Genomic DNA, 10,991 nt, shown 5'->3' with positions numbered 1-10,991 from the left:
CTGAGGGTGTTACGTATTTCGTCGATAAGTTGTTAGTAAATACCGACTATTCAATTAAGTCTTTAATTTATTTGTATGCCTAACGTCGGATTCCTTCGGCAATTAACGTTGGTTCTTGTACATCGATCATACTCCTCTTCTAGGAGTGAACTGGGAATTTTGAATTATAGCGAATTGTACGATAACAATGACATTTCAACTCGATATGATGATCCATCTTAACATCCGATTTTGATAAATGGTCAATAGTTTAGATTATTAAAACTCAGTTTTCATATATGTGACACATCAATAGTCACTCTACCATACGTGTATCATAGACATGGTCGTCCCCGTGAATCCCTAAACCCGAAAAACTGGGACGGGTATACCCGAAACCCGACGGGTATGGATAGGGTATGGGATTATGATTTAAAAGTTTTTGCGGGTATGAGTCGGGTATGGGATTAGATGATACCCGACCCGATTAACTGAAACCACATACCAGTTTACCCGAATTATATACCCGAAAAATTCTTTGTATTTTTTGGGTTGTAAAGTGTGTGTGTGTGTGTATAATTATATAAATATAAATATTATAATGATATTATTTATTTATTGCAACATTTATATATATGGATTGTGTATATTTTAATTTGTAATATTTATTGTATGAATAAAAGCTATAAAATAATTATAATGATAAAAAAAATGTACTTGAAAATTCCAACGAGCATACCTGATACATGCGTTTATGCTTGATACCCGACGAGTAATTCAATAACGATTTTCCCTACGGGTAATGGGCAGAGTATGGGGCGCGGTTTTACAAACAGGTTTGGACATGAGATTACTAATACCCGGCCTGAATCGTCCCATTGTCATCCCTATTTGGTAATATATCCATTATGTTAAAAAAAGGTTTTATAACTTGAAGAGTGGAATCGAACTTAAGCATAGCGATACAAGCAAACATGTTTTCGCACTCCATTATGTTAAATGTGTTGTATTTATGAAAACAAATCTATATGCATATATATTTAAATATATAACTTTTCTAAGTTTTGGGCCCAAGAAATGAGTGGGCCTTAGGCCATAGCCCTCCTCACCTCTCCATTGGGCCGGGCCTGCTCATGGAGATAAGCAAATGGGACCCCAACTGTGTACGTTTGGTACCCATTTATTGAGGTTTTAGGCTCGGTACCAGTATTTCATGGATTTTTTTTGTCTTTGTTATAGTTCCCGGTACTTTATCGATTTTTTTACATTGGTACGAATATCGAGCTCATTGCTATTGTATCGTAAAATTGGATGTTTCGTTTCTCCATTTCCTTTCATTCTGACACACTCGTTTTCTCCATTGCCAGATTGCATTTAAATAAATAACCTAGTGGGATAGTTTTAAGCTTCACACAGATATTCTCTTATATTTTGTTAAGATTCTTTGAAACTACCTTTAATACCCGAGTGAGTGAGTCTTTTGAATACGAGATATCAACGGTCTTAAGTATTGTTATAAAAACCTCATCTGACAAAAATCTTAAGGCGGCAAGAAAATAATCGAAGTATGATTGTCCATCTGTCGCTCAGTAAGACAGTGACTATCAATGGAGAAAACAAGAGATAAGCCATGAAGAAGCTACAACCATGATGATTCTAATTTCTTCTGGATTAGCTAAGGACACCACAACATTAATACAATAGTAATAAATAATAAACAATGGATGAAGGACATGTATTATATATCCTTTCCGTTTATAAACTACTTTCTATCTTCAAATATCAAAATACAATTAAAAACCATTAATATAATTATATCAACAAACATTAATCTTGATTCCATCTCACCTTAAACTTCCTCCGACGATTCCGGACTCGGGTACTCGTTTAAGTCCGGACCTGAATATGTCACCATCGACTGCGACTGATGGTGGTGGTTTGAGCCACCATTCTGGAGTTGAAGTTGAAGAGCATCAACTTTAGCTCCAACTTCAGTGGCTTTCTTTCTAATGGAAGCAGCCGATAAGTCATGAAGATAACCATCTTCTGCAATGGAGTCAGGGAAGTTGAGATGAGCCGTAGGACCACGGAGGTAGAAGACGGCGGTGTCGGAGGCTCGAGCGGCGGCTATGGGGGTGGAGTAAGAACCGAGCCAGATACGGGTTCGTTTGTTTGGTTCCCGAATCTCAGCCACCCACTTGCCCCACTTCCTCATCCTTATCCCCCTGTAGGGTTTCTCCACGTCTCTATTCTTTCTTTTCTTATTGTTATTATTATTATTATCACTGGTGGATGTGGATGTGGATGTGGATGTGGGTGAACATCTGCCGTCTCCGCCCATGTGTGACGGTGGTGCACGGCGGCGTTGACTGAAAGAAACTAGAGAGAAGAAGAGTTTGTGAATTGTGATACGAAACTACTAAGAGAGTAGATTAAGTTTTTATATGAAAAGAAGACGCACATATATCCCACCATATATTATATAATAATATGTATGTGTTTTTATCAGTTTTTAAGTAATTGGGCTGATGGTTATCTCGAGATTTATATAACATTATAGTAAAAGGGGGTTAAAGGATTAAACGTAGACACCTTGACTTTTTAGAAAGTAGATGAATATTGCAATTAATGTGTTCTGGATTTTTATTTTTTTTTTATTATATATAAGTAACTAGCTTTTGAACCCGTGTATTACACGGGATTTATAAAATAATAAAGATAAAAAAGATCCATTATCTGAAATAATGAATAAAATTATAGTTAAAAAAAAGATAAAATATATAGTACAAATAATAAGAATTATAGAATCTCAAATTTACAAATTCGATTTTTTTTATATACAACATTGCAAAAATTGTTTTGACCAATTACCCGTGAATAATTATGATAATGAGATGAGAGATTAAAAAATTAGAAGAGAAATTATAACCTATTTCTCAAAATCGTTCTGTCCCATGACCCATGAATAGGTAGGATAAATAAGATAATAAATTAAATTATAACACATTTGACAAAATTATTTTGACTAATGACTAATGAATAGTTAGGATGAATGAGATGAAAAATTAAAGAATTAGAAAGAAAATTATAACCCATTTATCAATATAATTTTGCTCCATAACCCATGGATAGGTAGGATGAATGAGAAGAGAGATTAGACCAATAATGAATGTAGGATTGTCACATCATCCTCATTATTTTCTTTTATTAGTATAGTTAGATTTGCAAAAATTGTTTTGACCAGTTACCGGTGAATAACTATGATAATGAGATGAGAGATTAAGAACTTAGAAAATAAATTATAACATATTTCTCAAAATCGTTCTGTCCCATGACCCATGGATAGGTACGATAAATAAGATAAGAAATTAAAGAATTAGAAATTAAATTATAATCCATTTGGCAAAATTATTTTGACTAATGACTAATGGATAGTTAGGATGAATGAGATGAAAGATTAAAGTTTTAGAAAGAAAATTATAACCCATTTATCAATATAATTTTGCTCCATAACCCATAGATAGGTAGGATAAATGAGAAGAGAGATTAGACCAGTAATGAATGTAGGATTATCACATCATAATTATTATTTTCTTTTATTAGTATAGTTAGATCTTATGTTTTATATCATAATTAAAGTCATTGGCTTGCGAAAAAACCGTGCATATCACAATTTCTTAAAGCACATGTATGAATGTAAATTTGTGATAAACAAAAATAATCTTGCAACTAATAGGTTTTAATCTCCTTTTAAGTGGTTCTAAGTTTTTGACCGAAACTTTAATACTTAATTCATCACAAGTTTGATCAAGTCCATGTTCTACTTGGAACGAGTGACATGTACCCCGTATTTTATTTAGCACACGGGACATGACTTATGGGACTGACTGTGCGAGTTGGACTTAATGCCCCCATGTTGTACCAGTTGCATATGTGTCGTGCCTTGCAGCTTATCTGCTACGCGCCACACATTATGTAATTGAATTAGTCGCACGCCATGCTCACACTCAATAGCTTGCCATGCGATACAAAGTTACTTGCATCGGTTAACTGGACCATCACGCCATTGTGATCCTAGATCCTTCAAAGGAGACAACTTGCACAGTGACTCGACACATCATCACCTTCATACCATGTCCCTCGGCTCCTCATGCCCAACATTAAGACCAACCGCTCCTAGTCAACGCCACGTGTGTTCCACAAAAATTGTGTGCTACCCATGTAGTACGCCCCAACGTGGCAGTTTTGTTTGCCACCTGTGTTTACACATGGTGTACTTGGTAAAAAACAAACGAAAATCTTAAAGTGCAAAATTACACAAGGCGCGACCATTTAGGGTCCCATTAGTGTAACAAGTGACAACTTGATCCATTGCTAAATTGTTTTTTGAAGTCATAGGTATATATTTTTTTATATTTGTATTAAAATATTAAACTTTTATCCTAAATTCATGAACATTATAATAAGGCATTTCTCTCATAATGAAATCAACTGTTTGAAAAATTTGGATTCATGAGTCATGACCGTAAATGTGACGCGGTGACCGCGGAAGACCCCTGTTAGGCTGTTACATTAAAAATATTGCGGCTTAATTTGGCAACTGTTACAAACAAAAAAAAAACAAATGGGCTGCATGATTTCGGATGTCGGTGCCTCGGTGGTGAGAATTACTTTCCGTGTAAGGAAATAAAAACTATAAATAGGTTGTATTTTCTAATTCTATTATATTTTTTTAGTTATTAAATTAATACCGACATCCCTTCCTTTTCTAGTTTTCTGCTCATTTATTTTATTCCACTTGTTCTATAGAAATGTCGTATAATTAGAAAAAGGATAATATTTTATAGGATTTGTCAAGTTAGTATGAAAATCAACTATATATGAATGTGAGATCTCATTACCGAGGTCCCCAAAGTTAAATTTGGTTAGTTAAGTGGTGTGCCTCACAATCAAAGGGTTAAATGTTTAAATCTTGGAGTGTAGATTAATGAGATGTATTTAATTAGTTTAGAGAATCATAGAATCGTTGTTAGTAAAACATATCAGATGAAAAATGGAATATAGTTTCTTTGGATGGTTTTGGAAATACGGACGTATACACAGAGACAAATATGTGAAAGGTTTTTTTGTCCCAACAAATGATGTAAAATTGAAGTTTGTTACTTTTGTCCCATACTCCTCTCTCATTTTCAAGGGATACTTTTAATCTTGATTGGAATTGAAGACCTTTATCACACCCCATATACAAGTTTAGTCTCAAAACATATTGCACAACTATGTAAAATATATTGCGGCGGTTTCGTAATTGTAATTCATAAGTTCATGACAGATTCTTAGATACACAGATTCGCAAAATGATTGTAAACTAAAGCTAATTTGAGAAAAGTATATATCAAGATAAAGAACAATAAAACTTGCTAACAAATTTTAAAATTCTGATAAATCTCTCACTTTAATTATAAAGTCAATGCAAACATGTGATTTGGGCCAATAACCAGTAAAATAATTAAAACCAGGTACGGTATTACGAAGGTCTTAAGTAAAATTGTGTGAATGAAGTCTTAATAAGAAAGTGGTAAAAGGTTATCCTACATCGAATTAGGAACAAAATAAAGAGTGGTATATAAGGTTGAGCTTTCACCACTTATTTGAATCTTTATGACATGTTTTACCACAAGCCCTACGCGCGAGCAGGGAGTGCAAATTTGGGTTTCTGGACTAGAAATTTATCGTACTCGTGTGTGCCCGCACGTCCCGCTAGCACGAATACAACCCCCAAAACCGGGCTCACGTGAGGCAAGTGATCGAGTCCGGCAGTGCTATGCTTTTGCTTCGAACCGGAATACCCTGGGAACAGACCGCGAATCTATTTAACACAAGCCCGGTTCACTGTTTCGTGTTTAATTCTGTTCTTCTTTCTGATTTTATTATACAAGATTTCTAACAAGGTATTATGAAGGTCTTTTAAGTGTAAAGTTTCCAATATATAGATAGGGATGAATCTTGCGAGAAGTGAATGTGTAACTCCATTAATCCCTAATTTCACTCTCTTTCTTATGATGCTACTTAGATGTATGTAGGTTGGTTGTATTTATGTCTTAGTTACACACATTCAAACCTACCTACACACATATACATTCGTACCTACACACATACAAACGTACCGAGCCACATTCAAACCTACATACATACACACATACAAACATACATACACATATACAAAAATACATACCTACACACGTACATACGTTTGAATGTGTGTAGGTATGCATGTATATGTGTGTAGGTAGGTTTGAATGTGTGTAGCTAAGACATAAATACAACCAACCTACATACATGTAGATAACATCATAAGAAATGGAGTGAAATTAGGAATTAATGGAGTTACACATTCACTACTCGCTCACTGTAAAAAAAACTTTTGAAATGATCCAATACCTATATATAGATAATGTAAAAGAAGTTTTTAAAGTTAGACAAAGGGCATCTATTTTCAAGGCACGCCTTCAATCGGGAATTGAAGCCCGTGACCTCGCCCCATATGCAACTTAGTCTCACAACATCAACAATGCAATCAATATCACAACATTCACAAGGCTATGTTATGGTTTTTAATGAACTGGTGACCTAACTAGTGTTATCATGTACTTATGATTTAACGTTAATAAGTGATTTTTTTAATGGCAAATTTATTTAAACATTGTCATATGCGAGACTTTAACCGAAGACTTCTTTTCCAAACCCATGTGTTTTAATTTTTAAAGATTTGGCTTTGGCAATGGACTACCACCCCATTAGTGAATAATTAAGTAATTGACACATTTTACTATTATTATTATTATTTGGAGATAAAACTTAAACTAGACATGTTAGTGTTTGCTTTTTAGGAAAATAGTGCTATCAGTTCTCTTTTAATTCATTTCAAAACAAAAAATATCAATTTTTACTGATTTGAGGGTTGGTGTGCATGAGTGCATCTAGACGAGAAGACATCGTTCACACAACACTATTCATAAATTCATAATTAATTATAGCAGCCTTTTCAGTTTTGTAATTAACCGTCATAGCAGCCTCGGTTAGAGTATCACCAATAAGGAGGTTTTTGGATGGTGTTTTTGTATGGATACATGACAATTGGCCCATCAAAAATGCATTTTCTTTCTTTCTTTTCTCCCTCTCTTCCATCTCCTCTCACAAATCAAGTTTTTAGAGATTCTTGGGAAAGAATCTCACCTCTACTTCTCTCCTCCACCTCATCATCTCTCTCTTCCACCTCACATTTTTTTCTTCTAAAAACACATAAGAATCTTCTATTGGAGATGGTCTTACACGCATAACTCTCAGAGTCCTTTTATATAGTTCTCTACTGCGAGTAGGGAATGTATATCCAACCATATCCAAGCTACTGACCTTTGCATCTTAAAATTTTGTAATACAGTAAGTAATATATGTTGTTATTTACATGCAAATGGCTATTTAGTAATTCAAGGTTTAACTTATTGATTGATAATAATTTATATCGATAATGTGACAGATGATACTAAGTCTTACTCTTGTTTTTAAGTTCAATCCAGTTAGAATAGTCATCATAATTTAACCCTTGATTTTCACTCGAATTCATTCAGCAATGATTATGTGCAAACTGGGGAAATGTACATTCTTTATAAATGAATCGAGTGGAAATCTATGATAATTTGTTAATGAAATCAGTAACAATGATAATAAAAGTAGGAGTGTCAATGCTTAAATTGTAACTTGTATGAATTATTTGGTCTATTTGTTATAACTTAGATTATTAATGTCCAATTTACCGACAATTATATATATATTAAAACATATATATTTATATTATTTCTTATCATGTTATAATTATTTATATTGTTTAAATATTAATTTGAAATTATAAATACGATGTTATAGAAAGCAAGACCCACAATAGAATTATAAATTACGCTGACGCACTTGGCAGAAAATTTTGTCTTCAAAATTAGAGGACTCATGTTTGTATTTGTGTATGTGGCCATTTGGTAGATTAGGCTCTTGCCTATTAGATGAGAGGTCTCGAATTCAAATCTAGATAAAAGGTATACATGCTTGATGATGAGAGGTCTCGAATTCAAATCCAGACAAAAGGTATACATGCTTTGGAGTAATGTAGGAGTCAGGTAAATTTGCCATTTAAAAATAATCATTACTAAAAATATATTACTGGCATAAGAAATAGTAATTTTGATGACTACTAGACCAAGTGATTAATAACACTCTTGAAGAGAACAAAATATATGGATTGATTTTTTTTCTAATGGAGACTTTCATTATGTTTAGGTCTTCATATTTCTTAAATTGAAGAGTCTCGTTGTATCACTTTGGTCAGACTATGTTGTTTTAACCGGACCCACCGCTGGTTTCAGAGTTTACCTTAGGCATTCCTCTGGAAAACGATACCGATGGCTGTTACTTGACGTCGTTGTCCAGCCAAAATAGCATAACTCTGTAGCGTAGCACACGGTGGGACGAGAATCCGGGTGGGCTCGGGTTTGAACTGACAACCTTGTTCAAGGCCTAACTTAAATTCTTTAATGTCTTAGTTTATCAAAAGTGACACAAGGGGGAATCAAACCTAGGAAGGTAAATTCAAAACAAGTTTAACATATTATTGTCAAAATATTATGGGTCATTGGATTTTAATAACCCCAGCTTTCACATGTTGGTCGTTACCACTCCTAACTAACCAATTAACCACCACCACTCTATACTTTAAACTTGTATTCTTGTGTCAACCCCCCCCCCCCCCCCCAAACACTAACCTAAGTTAATTAGTTATGGGAAAAAAAGTTTCATTTGCTAAGTTGATGGGGTAAAATGAAAAAAAATGTTTAACCAAGTTATCCGGCTAGTTGCAGGTTTATGGCGAACGTTACTACCACCATATCATCCGTTGGCACCCCCAACCATAATCTCCACTCCTTCTTACCCTTCTCCAACCTTCAGAAACCCCACACCAAAGCCACCACCACCTCCTCACCTTTTTTTTGGTGAGCTTACTACACCTTCGGCAACTCGCTAGAAACATTCACCAACAGCTTTTTTAGTCGTTAAAAACGTTTCACCACCATCGTTCATCACTTCTGACAACCAGTGACATTAGAAGCCACCTCCGACGGCCCAAACATTTCCGGCAAGCCGCCGGAGGTGTAGTGTTATCTTCATCATCCTGGTACCCGCTGAAACTAAATGACGGGGGCAGGAATCGAACCTAGGCACATGGAACACCAAATATCTCCTTTACCACTCCACCACCAACTCATTAACACACCATCAAATATTATTGGTTCAACGCCTTTAATTTTTACGATTTGTATAATGGAGTTGAATTAATACAATTAAGTTAAATTAAATCCATTTGATTATAAGTATATGTGAAGCAATTTGACTATTTACCGCATGACACTTCTCAACAAAAGAAACTTATAATTATATAATTTATATACTAAGCAAGTTGTCTTCTTTGAAAATGTCAAGATTGAATAGCCATCAACCGACCAGCCAAAATTTTGGAAATTATTGCGCACTCATTTGTCCCTGTTTTGGCTCGCTCCTTTCTCATATGTATCCGCATGACTGTAGACATGGAGCTAGAATCGTAATGAAGTTGAACTCCGGGAGTTCAGTGTATCCTGTAAATCAAACAATTGTAAGTCTCATTAAACTAAGGGTCAGAAATTTTCGGTGACCAAACTTCGGTGTGCAACATAAGTATCAATTGAAAGATGTAATAGACAAAATTCAGGGTCGTCTCTGAGAATCGCTAAAAGAATTTGGGTCGAAGACGAGTATATATTGGGGCCTTAAGCAAAATTTTGAACTTCGACCGTTGACTTGTATGTCTTCAATTTTCTTAGTCCAATCTTATATATTTTAAACTTTAAACAAAACTTTCAAATGAATAACAACTTTTGTTTATGATTTGGTATATAGTGTTGATAATTTGATTATAAGTTTGATTTATGAATGGTCTAGATCTGGTGGCTGGTGTTAAAGTTTAAACACAATCTATTTTTAAAAATATATATATTTATACAATTTTTTTTAGAAAAATTTGGGCCTACAGGACGATCGACCTTCCTACCTTCCCATCTAAATCGGGCCTGAAAACATTCATTATAATGTGGCGCTTTATTTGTGAAGAGAGACTTAATAATATCTTTCAAGAATGGACTTTAGAGTGCATAATGTTTCTTCATCATTAGTTTTCTCTCTCGACGCAACCACTAGCCGGCTCTTTGTTTATAGTGGATAAATTTATAACTCTACAGACCTTAGTTTATGTCACTCATTTGCATACCATTGAGATCCTTAGCATTTGACCATTGAGGTTGAGTAATATTGATAAGGTCTGGTCTGATTTTAATATCTTGACCAGCAATATTTGTTACTTTTGGTAGAGATCCTGGAGTTTGAGGTCCAGCTTGATGTCGGATGAACTCGACCTTTGACATGCACTATGTCGTCTTCCAGTTTGACCCGACTTTATTTGGTCCTGCCATTTGACCTACGAAGCTAATTACGGGTTAAATCTCGTTTCAGGCGTATGCTGACTTATGCGGGTTTAGTGAGTTATTATGTCAAATGCAATCCACAACACGGGTTGGTTGGGTTGACCCCCAAAGGTTATGTCATTAGGATACTTGGACAACTATATTTGAGACGTAGAAAATGAGTATCAAATACTTCATAATACAAACTTCTAGCGTCATATGAAACTTACGACAAATACGTTTTCACTCTGAATATATTTCTCTCTTGCTCCTCTTCATAAAATTCCCATTAGATGTCAATGACATTTTAGATCTAGCATACTAATAATATTTTGTTACAAATATGATGTGGACTAGCATGGAAAGTTAAACGAGAAATTTGATTTAGTGTATCCGAGGAGGGTTATAAATCTATGGTAACAAGCGCAAACGTTACATATCTTAGAGGTGATGTACGTAGTGGTCATTTAAGAG

General features: G+C 34.6%; 1 pseudogene; it reads right to left on the bottom strand.

Moving 5' to 3' along the window:
- Positions 1-1,828: 1,828 nt before the first annotated feature.
- LOC143582526 (ethylene-responsive transcription factor ERF011 pseudogene) lies at positions 1,829-2,320 on the bottom strand (annotated as a pseudogene).
- Between the last annotated feature and the right edge of the window lie 8,671 nt (positions 2,321-10,991).

The sequence above is a fragment of the Bidens hawaiensis genome, unplaced genomic scaffold (genome assembly GCF_021521415.1).
Source record: "Bidens hawaiensis isolate Kalapana, Puna unplaced genomic scaffold, B.hawaiensis_p1.1 tig00031774_1, whole genome shotgun sequence".
NCBI lineage: Eukaryota > Viridiplantae > Streptophyta > Magnoliopsida > Asterales > Asteraceae > Bidens > Bidens hawaiensis.
The sequence above is the reverse complement of the archived record's forward strand: the minus strand, read 5'-3'. Positions and strand labels throughout refer to the sequence as shown.